Source organism: Pleurodeles waltl, chromosome 3_1 (assembly GCF_031143425.1).
Source record: "Pleurodeles waltl isolate 20211129_DDA chromosome 3_1, aPleWal1.hap1.20221129, whole genome shotgun sequence".
In the NCBI taxonomy this organism is placed as follows: Eukaryota; Metazoa; Chordata; class Amphibia; order Caudata; family Salamandridae; genus Pleurodeles; species Pleurodeles waltl.
The window spans coordinates 1637973405-1637990402 of record NC_090440.1 but is presented as its reverse complement, the minus strand read 5'-3'; the positions used below and the strand labels follow the sequence as shown (position 1 = coordinate 1637990402).

The following is a 16998-nucleotide window of genomic DNA, read 5'->3' as shown; positions in this document are numbered from 1 at the left end:
TTTACTAACACCAGGTTTGTCCAGAACTCCCAATTGGGCTTCTTTGGGAGTAAGATCAACTTGTTATTCAGTCACAATGCCTAGGGATTGCAAAAATAATTTCCAGTATGGTCAGATGTGTGGGAAATCCCAGGTTATGTGTATCAGGGTATCTCTCATGCCTTGAGGCACAGTGCAGTTTGGGGAAAATCCTACTGTAACAATAAACGGGGTAACCCAATATTCCCCACAAAACTGGGTAATCTAAACTGTAAAGCACACAATGTGCATGGAGGAATCATTTGCATACAAATATTTCCCCCTCAGGGGGAACAGCTGTGTCAGAGACAAAAAAGACTTGGCGCACTCTTGAAGGCCTAAGACAGCAAGCAGCTGAGCAAGAAAGAGGCAATGTTAGTAGAACCCACATTGTCTATTGGGAAGATGGACTCCTTTACAGTGAGGGAAGAGATCCTAAGTCTGGTGCCACTAGGAGAGTGGTAGTGCCTCAGGAGTTTAGGGAGTTCATTCTGACTTCAGGTCATGAGATTCCCCTTGCTGGGCATTTGGGACAAACCAAGACTTGGGAGAGATTAGTCAACCATTTCTATTGGCCCAATATGTCCCAGAAGGTTAAGGAGTTTTGCAGCTCCTGTGTCACCTGTCAAGCAAGTGGCAAGGCAGGTGGCCACCCAAAGGCCCCCCTCATTCCACTTCCAGTGGTGGGGGTCCCCTTAGAGAGTAGGAGTAGACATAGTTATGAAGGGATATGGATCCATAGTCACACCCCTCACAGAACCTACCTCCAAGAAAATGCACAGAAAAGTTAACTGGACCTTGGACTGTCAAAAGGCCTTTGACACCCTGAAAGAAGCTATGTGCTGAGCACCAGTTTTGAAAGCTCCAGATTATTCTAAGCAGTTAATTGTGCAGACTGAGGCCTCTGAGCATGGGATAGGGCCAGTTCTATCCCAAACCAATGATGCTGGCCTTGATCAGCCTGTTGCTTTTATTAGCAGGAGGTTACTCCCCAAGGAGCAGCATTGGAGTGCCATTGAGAGGGAGGCCTTTGTTGTGGTTTGGTCCCTGAAGAAGCTGAGACCATACCTGTTTGGTACTCTCTTCACAGTTCAAACTGACCACAGACCTCTCAGATAGCTTATGGAAATGAAAGGAGAGAGCCCTAAACTGTTGAGGTGGTCCATATCGCTACAGGGAATGGACTTTGTAGTGGAACACAGACCTGGGACTGCCCAGGCCAATTCAGATGGCCTTTCCAGGTTCTTCCACTTAGAAAATGAAACCTCTCTTGGGAAAGGTTAGTCTCGTCCTCTTTCGTTAGGGGGGGGGGTGTTTGTAGGGGAAGTTGTTGTGTAGGAAAATGCCTCTTGGCATGGTTACCTCCTAACATTTTGCCTTTTGTTGGTGCTAGTTATGATTGAAAGTGTGCTGGGACCCTGCTAACAAGGCCCTAGCACAAGTGTTCTTTCCATAAACGGTACCTTTGTCTCCACAATTGGCACAGCCCTGGCACACAGATATGTCCCTTGTAAATGGTACCCCTGGTACCAAGGGCCCTGTGGCCAGGGAATGTCTCTAAAGTCTGTAGCATGCATTATGCCACCCTGGGGACACCTCACTCAGCACATGCACACTGCCTCCCAGCTTGTGTGTTCTGGTGGGGAGAAAAAGACTAAGTCGACATGGCACTCCCCTCAGAGTGCCATGCACACAACCCACTGCCTGTGGCAGAGGTAAGTCACCCTTCTAGCAGGCCTTACAGCCCTAAGTCAGGGTGCACTATACCACAGTTGAGGGCATAGTTGAATGAGCACTATGCCCCTATAGTGTCTAAGCCCATTCTCAGACATTTTAAGTGCAGGGTAGCCATAAAGAGTATATAGTCTGGGAGTTTGTCAAATACGAACTCCACAGTTCCATAATGGCTACACTGAATACTGGGAAGGATGGTATCAAACTTCTCAGCACAATAACTCCACACTGATGCCATTAATAAATGCACACAGAGGGCATTCTAGAGATGCCCCCTGTATACCAGTCCAACTACTAGTGCAAGGCTGGGAAGTTTCTGTCAGCCTGCCACATCAAGACGGGTTTCTGGCCACATGGGGAAAGTGCTTCACACCTCCCCCTGCAGAAACTAACACCTGGCGGTGAGCCTTAAAGGCTCAAGCCTGGTGTTACAGATCACCAGGGCACTCTAGCTAGTGGAGATGCCTGCCCCCCCCCCCCCCCCGACACAGCCCCCACTTTTGGCAGCAAGTCCGGAGGAGATAATGAGAAAAACAAGGAGGAGTCACCCTCCAGCCTGGACAGCTGTCCTGAGCTGAGGTGACCCCTTCCCTTAGGAAATCCTCCATCTTGCTTTTGAGGATTCCCCCCAATAGGATTAGGGAAATGCCCTCTTTCCCACAGGGAGGAGGCACAAAGAGGGTGTAGCCACCCTCAAGGACAGTAGCCATTGACTTCTGCCCCCAGACCTAAACACACCCCTAAATTGAGTATTTAGGGGTGATCCTGAACCCAGGAAACCAGATTCCTGATGGCCTACAACAAGGACAGCTGACCTGGAAGCCTCGCAGAGATGACAGAGACAACAACTGACTTGGCCCCGGCCTGTCTCCAGACTCAAAGAACCTGCACAGCGACGCATCCAGCGGGAACAGCAACCTCTGAGGACTCAAAGGATGACTTGCACCCAAAGGACCAAGAAACTCCTGTGGACAGCGGCTCTGTCCAAACAGCAACAAACAAACTAACTTTAAAGGGACTCCAGCTTCACTCCAGAAGCGCGAGTCCCCAACACTCTGCACCCGATGCCCCCAGGTCGTGTCCAGAAGAACCAACACTGCAGAGAGGACCCCCAGGTGACTCCAACGACATGGACAACCTGAGTCGACCTCCCTGCACCCCTACAGCGACGCCTGCAGAGAGGAACCAGAGGCTCCCCCTGACCGCGGCTGCCCGGTAACAAAGGAACCCGATGTTTGGAAGAAGCAAGCAGCCCCCAGGAAAGAGAGAAAACAACTACCAGTGCAGGAGTGACCAGCAGGCGGCCCTCATCCTTGCCCAGTCGGTGGCCGGTCCGAGAAGCCTGACTGTGCCCTGCTTGCATCGCCAGAGTGACCCCGGGTCTCTCCATTGATTTCTAACTAAAACCCAACACCTACTTCACACACTGCACCCGGCCGCCCCTGTGCCGCTGAGGTTGTATTTTGTGTGCCTGTTTGTGACCCGCCCAGGGCCCTGTGTTGCTGGTGCTGGGTGTTTGGGGTTGCCTTGAACCCCCAACGATGGGCTGCCTATGCCCCAGAGACTGAACTTGTAAGACACCAGCAGCTCAGGGCTGGTCCGGTGCAGAGGTCAAAGAGGTGCCCAAAACACATAGGTGCCTATGGAGAACAAGGGTGCTCCGGTTCCAGTCTGCAAGCAGGTAAGTACCTGGGGAGCAGACCAAGGGGGGTTTTGTAGAGCACTAGAGGGGGAGGACTGGGGGGACACAAGTAGGCACACAAAACACACCATCAGCGGCATAGGGGCGGCCGGGTGCAGAGCGCACAGCAGGAATCGGGTTTTGTATTGGTTTCAATGGAGGGACCCGGGGCTCACTCTAGCGGTGCAGGCAGGGCACAGGGGGGCTTCTCGGGCCAGCCACCATCTGGCCTAGGCAGAGGGTCGCCTGGGGGTCACTCCTGCACGGAGGTTCGGTTCCTTCTGGTCCTGGGGGCTGTGGGTGCAGTGCTTGGGGTCAAGGCGTCAGGTCCCTTGTTACAGACAGTCACGGTGAGTCTCTGGATTCTCTCTGCAGGCGTCGCTGTGGGGGCCCAGGGGGTCGTCTCGGGCTACTCACGGGGTCGCAGTGGAGTCCTCCCTGTGGTGGTAGTTCTCTGGATCTCGAGCCGGGGGCGTTGGGTACCGAGTGTGAAGTCTCATGCTTCCGGCGGGAAGAGTGAGGTCTTTAAAGTTGTAGAAAAGTTGCAAGTTTGTTGCAGGTTGTTGAGCAGAGCCTCTGCTCACGGGAGTTTCTTGGTCCTGGGAGTCAGGGCAGTCCTCTGAGGCTTTAGAGGTCACTTGTCCCTGTAGGATGCGTCGCTGGTTGCAGGTTTTCGAGTCAGGAGATAGGCCGGTAGGGCTGGGGCCAAAGCAGTTGTCGTCTCTGCAGGCTTGTAGGTCAGCAGTCCTCCTTTAGTTCAGGTTGCAGGAATTTCATTTCCTGGGTTCTTGGGTGCCCCTAAATAGTGAATGTAGGGGTGTGTTTAGGTCTGGGAGGGCAGTAGCCAATGGCTACAGTCCTGAAGGGTAGCTAAACTCTCTTTGTACCTCCTCCCTGAGGGGGCACATCCCTAATCCTATCAGGGGAATCCTCCAAAACTAAGATAGATGATTTCTAAAGACAGGGGTCACCTCAGCTCAGGCTGTGCTGACTGGTGGGTGACTCCTCCTCGTTTTCCTAATTATCTCCTCCAGCCTTTCTACCAAAAGTGGGGGCAGTGGCCGGAGGGGCGGGTATCTCCACTAGCAGGGATGCCCTGTGGTGCTGTAACAAAGGGGGTGAGCCTTTAAGGCTCACCGCCAGGTGTTACAGTTCCTGCAGGGGGAGGTGAGAAGCACCTCCACCCAGTACAGGCTTTGTTCCTGGCCACATAGTGACAAAGGCACACTCCCCATGTGGGCAGCAACAGGTCTGGTGTGTGGCAGGCTGGCAGAAACTAGTCAGCCTACACTGGAAGTCAGGTTGGTTTTCAGGGGGCACCTCTAAGGTGCCCTCTGGGTGTATGTTACAATAAATTGCACACTGGCATCAGTGTGCATTTATTGTGCTGAGAAGTTTGAAACCAAACTTCTCAGTTTTCAGTGTAGCCATTATGGAACTGTGGAGTTCGTGTTTGACAAACTCCCAGACCATATACTCTTATGGCTACCCTGCACTTACACTGTCCAAGGTTTGGCTTAGACACTGTAGGGTCATAGTGCTCATGCACATATGCCCTCACCAGTGGTATAGTGCACCCTGCTTAAGGGCTGTAAGGCCTGCTAGAGGGGTAACTTACCTATGCCACAGGCAGCGTGACGAAGGCATGGCACTTTGAGGGGAGTGCCATGTCGTCTTAGTCATTTCTCCCCACCAGCACACACAAGCTGTGAGGCAGTGTGCATATGCTGAGTGAGGGGTCCCCAGGGTGGCATAAGACATGCTGCAGCCCTTAGAGACCTTCCCTGGCATCAGGGCCCTTGGTACCAGAGGTACCAGTTACAAGGGACTTACCTGAGTTCCAGGGTTGTGCCAATTGTGGAGACAAAGGTACAGTTTAGGGAAAGAACACTGGTGCTGGGGCCTGGTTAGCAGGGTCCCATCACCCTTTCAAATCATAACTTAGCATCAGCAAAGGCAAAATGTCAGGGGGTAACCATGCCAAGGAGGCATTTCCTTACAGCCACTCCACCTGTCTTGCCACTTGCTTGACAGGTGACACAAGAGCCACAAAACTCCCTTACTTTCTGGGACATATTAGGCCAATATAATGGTTCACTAATCTGTCCCATGTCTTGGTTTGTCCCAAATGCCCCGCAAGGGGAATGTCATGGGCTAAGGTCAGAATGAACGCCCTAAACTCCTGAGGCACTACCACTCTCCTAGTGGCACCAGGTTTGGGATCTCTTGCCTCAGCCTAAAGGAGTCCATCCTCCCAACAGACCCTGTGGGAGCCACTGACATCTCCCTTCTCCTGTTCAGCTGCTTGTTGTCTAAGGCCTTCAAGAGTGGGACAAGTCCTTTGTCCCTGGCACAGCTGTTCCCTTGAGGGTCCCACTGGGCTCAACAGCTCTACCATGGACTCAGTTCTCTCAGGAGAAGAGAGGTCCTGTGTCTTGTGCTGTATAGAGGCTGGTCCCCCAGTCCTCTTACCTTTTCTCTTGGAAGGTTGGGCCATTATTCCAGGCTTTAACACTTCTTTTTCACCCTGTGCTCTGCTCTGTGATCTTGTTTTTATACACACCAGTTCAGGGACACCCGGCATGGCTGCATGGGTTTTGAGTTCTACCCCAGCCCATGCTGAGAACTCCAAATCATTCCCTAGCAAACATTCTACTGGGAATGCAGAAGAGACCACTGCCAGCTTCAGGCCAGTAACCCCATTCCCATTCTAAAGTCACCATTGCCATGGGATGGATCTTAGTTTCATTGTCAGCACTGTAAGTTGATATGTTTGTCCAGCCAAATACTGTCCTGGGAAACCAGCTTTTCTGTCACCATGGTGACACTGGCACCTGCATCCCTCTGGGCTTCTACTTTTGTCCCATTTATCAAGAGCTGCTGCCTGTAGTTTTGCATGTTAGGCGGCCAGGCAGCTAGTGTGGCTATATCCACCCCAACCTCAGATACTAAAGTAGCTTCAGTTTGAACCATGATTTGCTTTGGGCACACTGTTGATCCCACCTGGAGACTGGCAATTCCAGTGCTAACTGGAGTAGAAGTTGTGGGACTTTTCTTGGGACAGGCCTTATCTCCAGTTTGGTGTCCATGCTGTCTACAGGTGTGACACCAGGCTTTCTTGGGATCAAAGTTTTTACCCTTACCATTTGTGGACTGTGAAGAGGCTTGGGGCCCACCCCCCTGAGAAGGATTATGAGGCCCTTGAGAAGACTGTAAGGAAATGCCTCCTTGGCATGGTTGCCCCCTGACTTTTTGCCTTTGCTGATGCTATGTTTACAATTGAAAGTGTGCTGAGGCCTGCTAACCAGGCCCCAGCACCAGTGTTCTTTCCCTAACCTGTACTTTTGTATCCACAATTGGCAGACCCTGGCATCCAGATAAGTCCCTTGTAACTAGTACTTCTAGTACCAAGGGCCCTGATGCCAAGGAAGGTCTCTAAGGGCTGCAGCATGTCTTATGCCACCCTGGAGACCTCTCACTCAGCACAGACACACTGCTTGCCAGCTTGTGTGTGCTAGTGAGGACAAAACGAGTAAGTCGACATGGCACTCCCCTCAGGGTGCCATGCCAGCCTCTCACTGCCTATGCAGTATAGGTAAGACACCCCTCTAGCAGGCCTTACAGCCCTAAGGCAGGGTGCACTATACCATAGGTGAGGGTACCAGTGCATGAGCATGGTACCCCTACAGTGTCTAAACAAAACCTTAGACATTGTAAGTGCAGGGTAGCCATAAGAGTATATGGTCTGGGAGTCTGTCAAACACGAACTCCACAGCACCATAATGGCTACACTGAAAACTGGGAAGTTTGGTATCAAACTTCTCAGCACAATAAATGCACACTGATGCCAGTGTACATTTTATTGTAAAATACACCCCGGAGGGCACCTTAGAGGTGCCCCCTGAAACTTGACCGACTATCTGTGTAGGCTGACTAGTTTTAGCAGCCTGCCACAAACCGAGACATGTTGCTGGCCCCATGGGGAGAGTGCCTTTGTCACTCTGAGGCCAGAAACAAAGCCTGCACTGGGTGGAGATGCTAACACCTCTCCCAGGCAGGAATTGTCACACCTGGCGGTGAGCCTCAAAGGCTCACCTCCTTTGTGCCAACCCAGCAGGACACTCCAGCTAGTGGAGTTGCCCGCCCCCTCCGGCCAGGCCCCACTTTTGGCGGCAAGGCCGGAGAAAATAATGAGAAAAACAAGGAGGAGTCACTGGCCAGTCAGGACAGCCCCTAAGGTGTCCTGAGCTGAAGTGACTCTAACTTTTAGAAATCCTCCATCTTGCAGATGGAGGATTCCCCCAATAGGGTTAGGATTGTGACCCCCTCCCCTTGGGAGGAGGCACAAAGAGGGTGTACCCACCCTCAGGGCTAGTAGCCATTGGCTACTAACCCCCCAGACCTAAACACGCCCTTAAATGTAGTATTTAAGGGCTACCCTGAACCCTAGAAAAGTAGATTCCTGCAACTACAAGAAGAAGGACTGCCCAGCTGAAAACCCCTGCAGCGGAAGACCAGAAGACGACAACTGCCTTGGCTCCAGAAACTCACCGGCCTGTCTCCTGCCTTCCAAAGATCCTGCTCCAGCGACGCCTTCCAAAGGGACCAGCGACCTCGACATCCTCTGAGGACTGCCCCTGCTTCGAAAAGACAAGAAACTCCCGAGGACAGCGGACCTGCTCCAAGAAAGGCTGCAACTTTGTTTCCAGCAGCCTTGAAAGAACCCTGCAAGCTCCCCGCAAGAAGCGTGAGACTTGCAACACTGCACCCGGCGACCCCGACTCGGCTGGTGGAGATCCAACACCTCAGGAGGGACCCCAGGACTACTCTGATACTGTGAGTACCAAAACCTGTCCCCCCTGAGCCCCCACAGCGCCGCCTGCAGAGGGAATCCCGAGGCTTCCCCTGACCGCGACTCTTTGAACCTAAAGTCCCGACGCCTGGGAGAGACCCTGCACCCGCAGCCCCCAGGACCTGAAGGACCGGACTTTCACTGGAGGAGTGACCCCCAGGAGTCCCTCTCCCAAGTGGAGGTTTCCCCGAGGAATCCCCCCCTTGCCTGCCTGCAGCGCTGAAGAGATCCCGAGATCTCTCATAGACTAACATTGAAAACCCGACGCTTGTTTCTACACTGCACCCGGCCGCCCCCGCGCTGCTGAGGGTGAAATTTCTGTGTGGACTTGTGTCCCCCCCCGGGGCCCTACAAAACCCCCCTGGTCTGCCCTCCGAAGACGCGGGTACTTACCTGCAAGCAGACCGGAACCGGGGCACCCCCTTCTCTCCATTCTAGCCTATGTGTTTTGGGCACCACTTTGAACTCTGCACCTGACCGGCCCTGAGCTGCTGGTGTGGTGACTTTGGGGTTGCTCTGAACCCCCAACGGTGGGCTACCTTGGACCAAGAACTAAGCCCTGTAAGTGTCTTACTTACCTGGTTAACCTAACAAATACTTACCTCCCCTAGGAACTGTGAAAATTGCACTAAGTGTCCACTTCTAAAACAGCTATTTGTGAATAACTTGAAAAGTATACATGCAATTTTGATGATTTGAAGTTCCTAAAGTACTTACCTGCAATACCTTTCGAATGAGATATTACATGTAGAATTTGAACCTGTGGTTCCTAAAATAAACTAAGAAAAGATATTTTTCTATATAAAAACCTATTGGCTGGATTTGTCTCTGAGTGTGTGCACCTCATTTATTGTCTATGTGTATGTACAACAAATGCTTAACACTACTCCTTGGATAAGCCTACTGCTCGACCACACTACCACAAAATAGAGCATTAGTATTATCTATTGTTACCACTATTTTACCTCTAAGGGGAACCCTTGGACTCTGTGCATGCTATTCCTTACTTTGAAATAGCACATACAGAGCCAACTTCCTACAAAGACTCTTTGCTTTTATCCTCAGATGTTTCACCATCCTTCCCCTGGAGAGGCTGTGTGACCCCTTTCTTTTGGCCACCCCCTGTGGAAGTCTTGGTCACCCTTGTCTTGACCCAGTGGTCTGCCTTCTTTCCCAATTCTTGGGGAGAAATTGGACCTAGGTCTACCAGATGTTGATGCAACTTGTCATTGAAGCAGTTACTTAACAAATGATCTTTCATAAATAAATTATTATACAGCCCACCATAGTCATGCACTCCACTGCCAGTTATCAAACCATCTAGTGTTTTGACTGAGTATTCAACAAAATCAACCCAGGACTGGCTTAAGGTTTTTTTGAGCCCCCTGAACCTAATTGTGCACTCCTCAGTTGGGAATCCTCCATCAGGGTAGCCTTCATGAGGTCATAGGATTCTGCATCTTTACCAGAGAGTGTGAGGAGTCCATCCCTACACTTACCAGTAAACAGTTCCCAAAGGAAAGCTGCCCCAGTGAGATCTGGTTAACATTCTGGTTGCACAAGCCCTCTTAAAAGCTGTGAACCATTTGGTGATATCAAGACCTTCTTCATATTTTGAAACAATCCCTTTGGGGATTTTAAAAATGTCCCTATTTATGTTGCTGCCACTATGTATGGGTGCTAAGCCCATTTCTGCTCTCTCCTTTTCTATGGCTAGTTGCAGTTTCTCCAAAGCTAATCTTTTGGTGATCCTTGCTAAAAGGGTGTCCTCCTCATTGAGGCTGCCCTCAATGTTCACAGAGGAACTGGATTCCCCTGTGCAAGAACCAAAGTTTTGGAGTCTGATCTGTGGGGACAGGGTTCTTGGAACCTGGTCTCCCTAGTTAGGGTAGGAGGGGGGAGTTCTACCTCCTGATCCCCAACTTCTTCCCCATCTGAGGGGAGGTCTTCTCCTTCAGTAGGGTGGTCCCTAGTGTACTCTGCCAAGAGCTCCTGTTGCTTGGCCTTGGTAGGGTTGGAACCAGTTTTAATCTTTCTTAGCTTACAGAGGGACCTTAGCTCTGTCATCCCTAGATGAAGGTTAAGGGGTGAGGTTTAGTTCCATCAGCATATCCTCTGAGCTAATCATTAGGTCTCTAAAGTTGGGATTACTTTTTAAGAAACTAAAAACTACTTCTACGAACTAAATCCTAACCTTTACAAAACTTTTAAACTTAAAAAGGATGCTAACAGGGACTTACACAAGGCTCTAGCAGGACTTTTAAAAAATTGGAAAAATAGTCAAAATTCTAAAATCAATTTTCTGTCAGGAAATCGTTAAGTTCTTCCCTCTGCAAAAACAATTCCCCTTTTCCTTGTACCCACATTGGTTGCAGCGGCGTCCTGACTCCCGGTGGCTCTTGTGGAGGCTGTTCTTAGAACTAGCTTCTTCAGGTTTAACTGCCACTCAAGATGGTGGCCACAAATCCTTGTGAGGCCAGCACTCTTGTGTTTCTACCTTAGTCTCGTGCTGAAGCTTCCCTCCAGCTGTTTCACTCTGGGAGCCCTTCACTTCAACTGTCATCCTGAGGAGAATGAGCAGTGTTCCTGAGGCGCTTCATTTCATAGAGAATTCTTCCAGTTTTGAGTAATTAATTATTTTTCATGTTATGGTGTGCACACCAGCTACTTTTTCCCCTTTTTATAGGAGCTGACTTTTTTCCTTCTTCCAACAACTGGCTATCAGCTTTCTTAGGAGAATTCGTTTTGGCTTAACAGAACTTCAAGCAACTGCAGTAAGGAATCCTTTTGTATGATTTCCAGACTTGCCAATATACATGTGTACATATATATTCAAGAACTCTTTGCTTTGCAGACTTATCAGTCTTAGAGACAAACCTCAGTGCTCAGACTAATTCCTAGAGACTGTGATTGAGAAAACTGAACCTTGAGAAGGAGTTTTCGTTTCCTGTAAAAGACATTAGTAGTTTGTATATTTGTGAACTTTTGAACTGTTCTCCAGAGAACGTTGGAAACCTCCGACTCCTGGAGAAAAGAAGATACTAAGTTAACATTGTTCCAGGTTAGGAGAACGATAGAATTGGGTGAATGTGAATGGCTCAACAGTTGAATGCACAGTAGGAATGTACTTATCTATGCTCTTATCACCAGACTGCAGGTCCTTCCTTTAAAGAAATCCCAAAAACGAAAAAGGTGCAGGTTTTCAGAGACACACACTGAATATCCTATCTTCAAGTGGGAAACACAGGCTGGAACTGGATCTAGAGGTGATCTATTTTTCTATTCCCATTCCCCTTTCCAACTAGCGGATACAGGGTTCGGATAATCAGTTAAAGTCTGAGCACACATCTGTTGGAGGGAGTTGGGTAAAAAGCATCTGCTCCGGTGGAAGTTTGATTTAATGGATAATCTTCTGACATTTTCTTTTTTTTTTTTTTTTTTTGAATTTTATTTTATTTTAATATGTCGGAGGGGGGGGTTACATGAGAAAAAAAAGAAGAAGACATAATATATCCGTGCGAAGAAAGTAAAGTAAACAAAACAACGGGAGAAAGAAGACCTTTAAAAAAAACCTCAGTTATATATATCACATATCGAAACAATTAGCATTTTTTTTTTTTTTTTTTTTAAACTGTGTCTTGATATTCCAACCATCTAGTCAGTGGTGCCCACATTCGTTCTCCTCTATGTCTCTTCTTATGACCCTTTAACTTATAAAGACTTAATTCAGTATTATAGATGGTAAGTAATCTAGAGCGCCAATTCTCAAACGTGGGGGGTTCTTTTTTGAGCCAATCTGTAGCAATACATAAGCGGTATATTGCCATGGACAAAAATAAAAATCGCCTTATTTTATACAGTGCAGGTTCCGTACTTTCAGGTGAGTCCACGACTCCCAATACTACCAGCATAACAGTAACCTGAATATTGCAATGCGTGATCTTCTTAAGGAATACCTCTATCTCATTTAATATTCCCTGCAACATTGGGCATACAAAGAACATATGCATTATCTCAGCTTCAACTTCCCCACATCGATTGCAGCTTCCAGAGGATATCCCCCACTTTTTCAGTTTTGCTGGAGTATAATATAAGTTCATCAGTGTTTTGTAATGCTGGGTTTTCAAATTAGCTGATAGAAATGTTGTCTCAGCCATGGCTAAGGATTGGTCCACCCACTCTCCAGCCACCCCAAATCGTACAATCCATCTCTCATTCTGTTGTGCCATATCATCTACTTGTAGCTCTGTTAGTAACTTATATAACTTGCCAATCTTTGCCCCATTTTTAACAGCCTCAACTACCGGGATCTCCGACAACTGTACTGTAACGCACTTCTGAGACTGTAAAAAATTTCATATTTGCAAAAATTTTAAAAAATGGGTCTTAGGTAAGCCAAATTGAGACTGCAGATCCGTAAATGATTTATAACCGGATTTACAATACAAGTCTCCGACTTTATTTATTCCCCTAGAACGCCAAAAATCTAGTATGGGATCACTAAAGATATGATTTGGGATAGCTGAAAATTTCACTGGTGTATAAGCCGTAATCTTTCCCAGTCCCATACTCCGTTTTATCTGAGCCCAAACCTTGAAGGCGGACAAAAAAGGCTTAAATCTTACTTTTTTAAAGTAACTTGGTTCCTCAAATTTTGATAACCAACCACTTGCCTCCCCACCCGCCATCATAGTATAAATAGGGGTTGGTTTTACTTCTTCATTACCCTTAAAACTTCCCCTTATAAGTTCATCCATATGTTGAAGGCAACAGGCGTAGTAATACAGTGTAAAATTAGGGACTGACCACCCGCCTCGATCTTTGGGAAGTGTCATATACTTCATTGCCCTTCTCGTTTTAGCATACCCCCATAAAAAATTATTCCCCATCTTTTCCAATCTTTTAAGCCATTTTTTATCAACCTCAAGGGGAATAGCCCGAAATAAATATAGGATTTTTGGCAGAACCATCATTTTCAATACATTGCAGCGACCCTCTAGCGATAAGTGCAAATTATGCATTCGGTCTAAATCCCTCTTTATTCTATTTAATAATGGGATAAAATTAATTTCCACCAACCGATTAACCACTGATGTAATCTTCACCCCCAAATACACTGCTTCAGATACCAATCGTCTATCTACTAGTGAAACGTGCCCAGAACATACTATTTGTGTTTTATCTGAGTTCAGCTTATATCCGGAGTATTTTCCGAACTCTCTTGCCTCTATTTCTATTGCCCTAATAGCTTCCTCCGTGTTGCTTGTCACTATAGCTACTTCATCAGCATATGCAAACACCTTATAGGTTTCTCCATGATATAATAGAGGTTGAATATTTTTGCATTCTTCTAATCTCAGCAAGAAAGAATCAATATATAGAGCAAAGAGCAAGGGGGAACATGGACACCCTTGTCTAGTCCCCCTAGAGATTAAGATAGTATCTGTAGGAAGTTGGCTCTGTATGTGCTATTTCAAAGTAAGGAATAGCACGCACAGAGTCCAAGGGTTCCCCTTAGAGGTAAAATAGTGGTAAAAATAGATAATACTAATGCTCTATTTTGTGGTAGTGTGGTCGAGCAGTAGGCTTATCCAAGGAGTAGTGTTAAGCATTTGTTGTACATACACATAGACAATAAATGAGGTACACACACTCAGAGACAAATCCAGCCAATAGGTTTTTATATAGAAAAATATCTTTTCTTAGTTTATTTTAAGAACCACAGGTTCAAATTCTACATGTAATATCTCATTCGAAAGGTATTGCAGGTAAGTACTTTAAGAACTTCAAATCATCAAAATTGCATGTATACTTTTCAAGTTATTCACAAATAGCTGTTTTAAAAGTGGACACTTTGTGCAATTTTCACAGTTCCTAGGGGAGGTAAGTATTTGTTAGGTTAACCAGGTAAGTAAGACACTTACAGGGCTTAGTTCTTGGTCCAAGGTAGCCCACCGTTGGGGGTTCAGAGCAACCCCAAAGTCACCACACCAGCAGCTCAGGGCCGGTCAGGTGCAGAGTTCAAAGTGGTGCCCAAAACACATAGGCTAGAATGGAGAGAAGGGGGTGCCCCGGTTCCGGTCTGCTTGTAGGTAAGTACCCGCGTCTTCGGAGGGCAGACCAGGGGGGTTTTGTAGGGCACCGGGGGGGACACAAGCCCACACAGAAATTTCACCCTCCGCAGCGCGGGGGCGGCCGGGTGCAGTGTAGAAACAAGCGTCGGGTTTGTAATGGAAGTCAATGGGAGATCTAGGGATCTCTTCAGCGCTGCAGGCAGGCAAGGGGGGGGTTCCTCGGGGAAACCTCCACTTGGTCAAGGGAGAGGGACTCCTGGGGGTCACTCCTCCAGTGAAAGTCCGGTCCTTCAGGTCCTGGGGGCTGCGGGTGCAGGGTCTCTCCCAGGTGTCGGGACTTAGGATTCAAAGAGTCGCGGTCAGGGGAAGCCTCGGGATTCCCTCTGCAGGCGGCGCTGTGGGGGCTCAGGGGGGACAGGTTTTTGTACTCACAGTCTTAGAGTAGTCCTGGGGTCCCTCCTGAGGTGTTGGATCGCCACCAGCCGAGTCGGGGTCGCCGGGTGCAGTGTTGCAAGTCTCACACTTCTTGCGGGGAGCTTGCAGGGTTCTTTAAAGCTGCTGGAAACAAAGTTGCAGCTTTTCTTGGAGCAGGTCCGCTGTCCTCGGGAGTTTCTTGTCTTTTCGAAGCAGGGGCAGTCCTCAGAGGATGTCGAGGTCGCTGGTCCCTTCGGAAGGCGTCGCTGGAGCAGGATCTTTGGAAGGCAGGAGACAGGCCGGTGAGTTTCTGGAGCCAAGGCAGTTGTCGTCTTCTGGTCTTCCTCTGCAGGGGTTTTCAGCTAGGCAGTCCTTCTTCTTGTAGTTGCAGGAATCTAATTTTCTAGGGTTCAGGGTAGCCCTTAAATACTAAATTTAAGGGCGTGTTTAGGTCTGGGGGGTTAGTAGCCAATGGCTACTAGCCCTGAGGGTGGGTACACCCTCTTTGTGCCTCCTCCCAAGGGGAGGGGGTCACAATCCTAACCCTATTGGGGGAATCCTCCATCTGCAAGATGGAGGATTTCTAAAAGTTAGAGTCACCTCAGCTCAGGACACCTTAGGGGCTGTCCTGACTGGCCAGTGACTCCTCCTTGTTGCTTTCTTTGTTCCCTCCAGCTTTGCCGCCAAAAGTGGGGGCCGTGGCCGGAGGGGGCGGGCAACTCCACTAAGCTGGAGTGCCCTGCTGGGCTGTGACAAAGGGGTGAGCCTTTGAGGCTCACCGCCAGGTGTTACAGCTCCTGCCTGGGGGAGGTGTTAGCATCTCCACCCAGTGCAGGCTTTGTTACTGGCCTCAGAGTGACAAAGGCACTCTCCCCATGGGGCCAGCAACATGTCTCTGGTGTGGCAGGCTGCTGGAACTAGTCAGCCTACACAGACAGTCGGTTAAGTTTCAGGGGGCACCTCTAAGGTGCCCTCTGTGGTGTATTTTACAATAAAATGTACACTGGCATCAGTGTGCATTTATTGTGCTGAGAAGTTTGATACCAAACTTCCCAGTTTTCAGTGTAGCCATTATGGTGCTGTGGAGTTCGTGTTTGACAGACTCCCAGACCATATACTCTTATGGCTACCCTGCACTTACAATGTCTAAGGTTTTGTTTAGACACTGTAGGGGTACCATGCTCATGCACTGGTACCCTCACCTATGGTATAGTGCACCCTGCCTTAGGGCTGTAAGGCCTGCTAGAGGGGTGGCTTACCTATACTGCATAGGCAGTGAGAGGCTGGCATGGCACCCTGAGGGGAGTGCCATGTCGACTTACTCGTTTTGTCCTCACTAGCGCACACACAAGCTGGCAAGCAGTGTGTCTGTGCTGAGTGAGAGGTCTCCAGGGTGGCATAAGACATGCTGCAGCCCTTAGAGATCTCCCTTGGCATCAGGGCCCTTGGTACTAGAAGTACCAGTTACAAGGGACTTATCTGGATGCCAGGGTCTGCCAATTGTGGATACAAAAGTACAGGTTAGGGAAAGAACACTGGTGCTGGGGCCTGGTTAGCAGGCCTCAGCACACTTTCAATTGTAAACATAGCATCAGCAAAGGCAAAAAGTCAGGGGGCAACCATGCCAAGGAGGCATTTCCTTACACACCCCCCCCCCAAACGAAAGAGGATGAGACTAACCTTTCCCAAGAGAGTCTTCATTTTCTAAGTGGAAGAACCTGGAAAGGCCATCTGCATTGGCATGGGCAGTCCCAGGTCTGTGTTCCACTATAAAGTCCATTCCCTGTAGGGAGATGGACCACCTCAACAGTTTAGGATTTTCACCTTTCATTTGCATCAGCCATTTGAGAGGTCTGTGGTCAGTTTGAACTAGGAAGTGAGTCCCAAAGAGGTATGGTCTCAGCTTCTTCAGGGACCAAACCACAGCAAAGGCCTCCCTCTCAATGGCACTCCAACGCTGCTCCCTGGGGAGTAACCTCCTGCTAATGAAAGCAACAGGCTGGTCAAGGCCATCATCATTTGTTTGGGACAAAACTGCCCCTATCCCATGTTCAGAGGCATCAGTCTGCACAATGAACTGCTTAGAATAATCTGGAGCTTTTAGAACTGGTGCTGAGCACATTGCTTGTTTCAGGGTGTCAAAGGCCTGTTGGCATTCCACAGTCCAGTTCACTTTCTTGGGCATTTTCTTGGAGGTGAGTTCAGTGAGGGCTGTCACAATGGAT

At 48.8% G+C, this 16998-nt stretch overlaps 1 protein-coding gene across 1 annotated transcript in view; it reads right to left on the bottom strand.

Moving 5' to 3' along the window:
• Nucleotides 1–16998, bottom strand: part of GORASP2 (golgi reassembly stacking protein 2) — a 256823-nt gene that overhangs the window by 135171 nt on the left and 104654 nt on the right. The window lies entirely within an intron of this gene.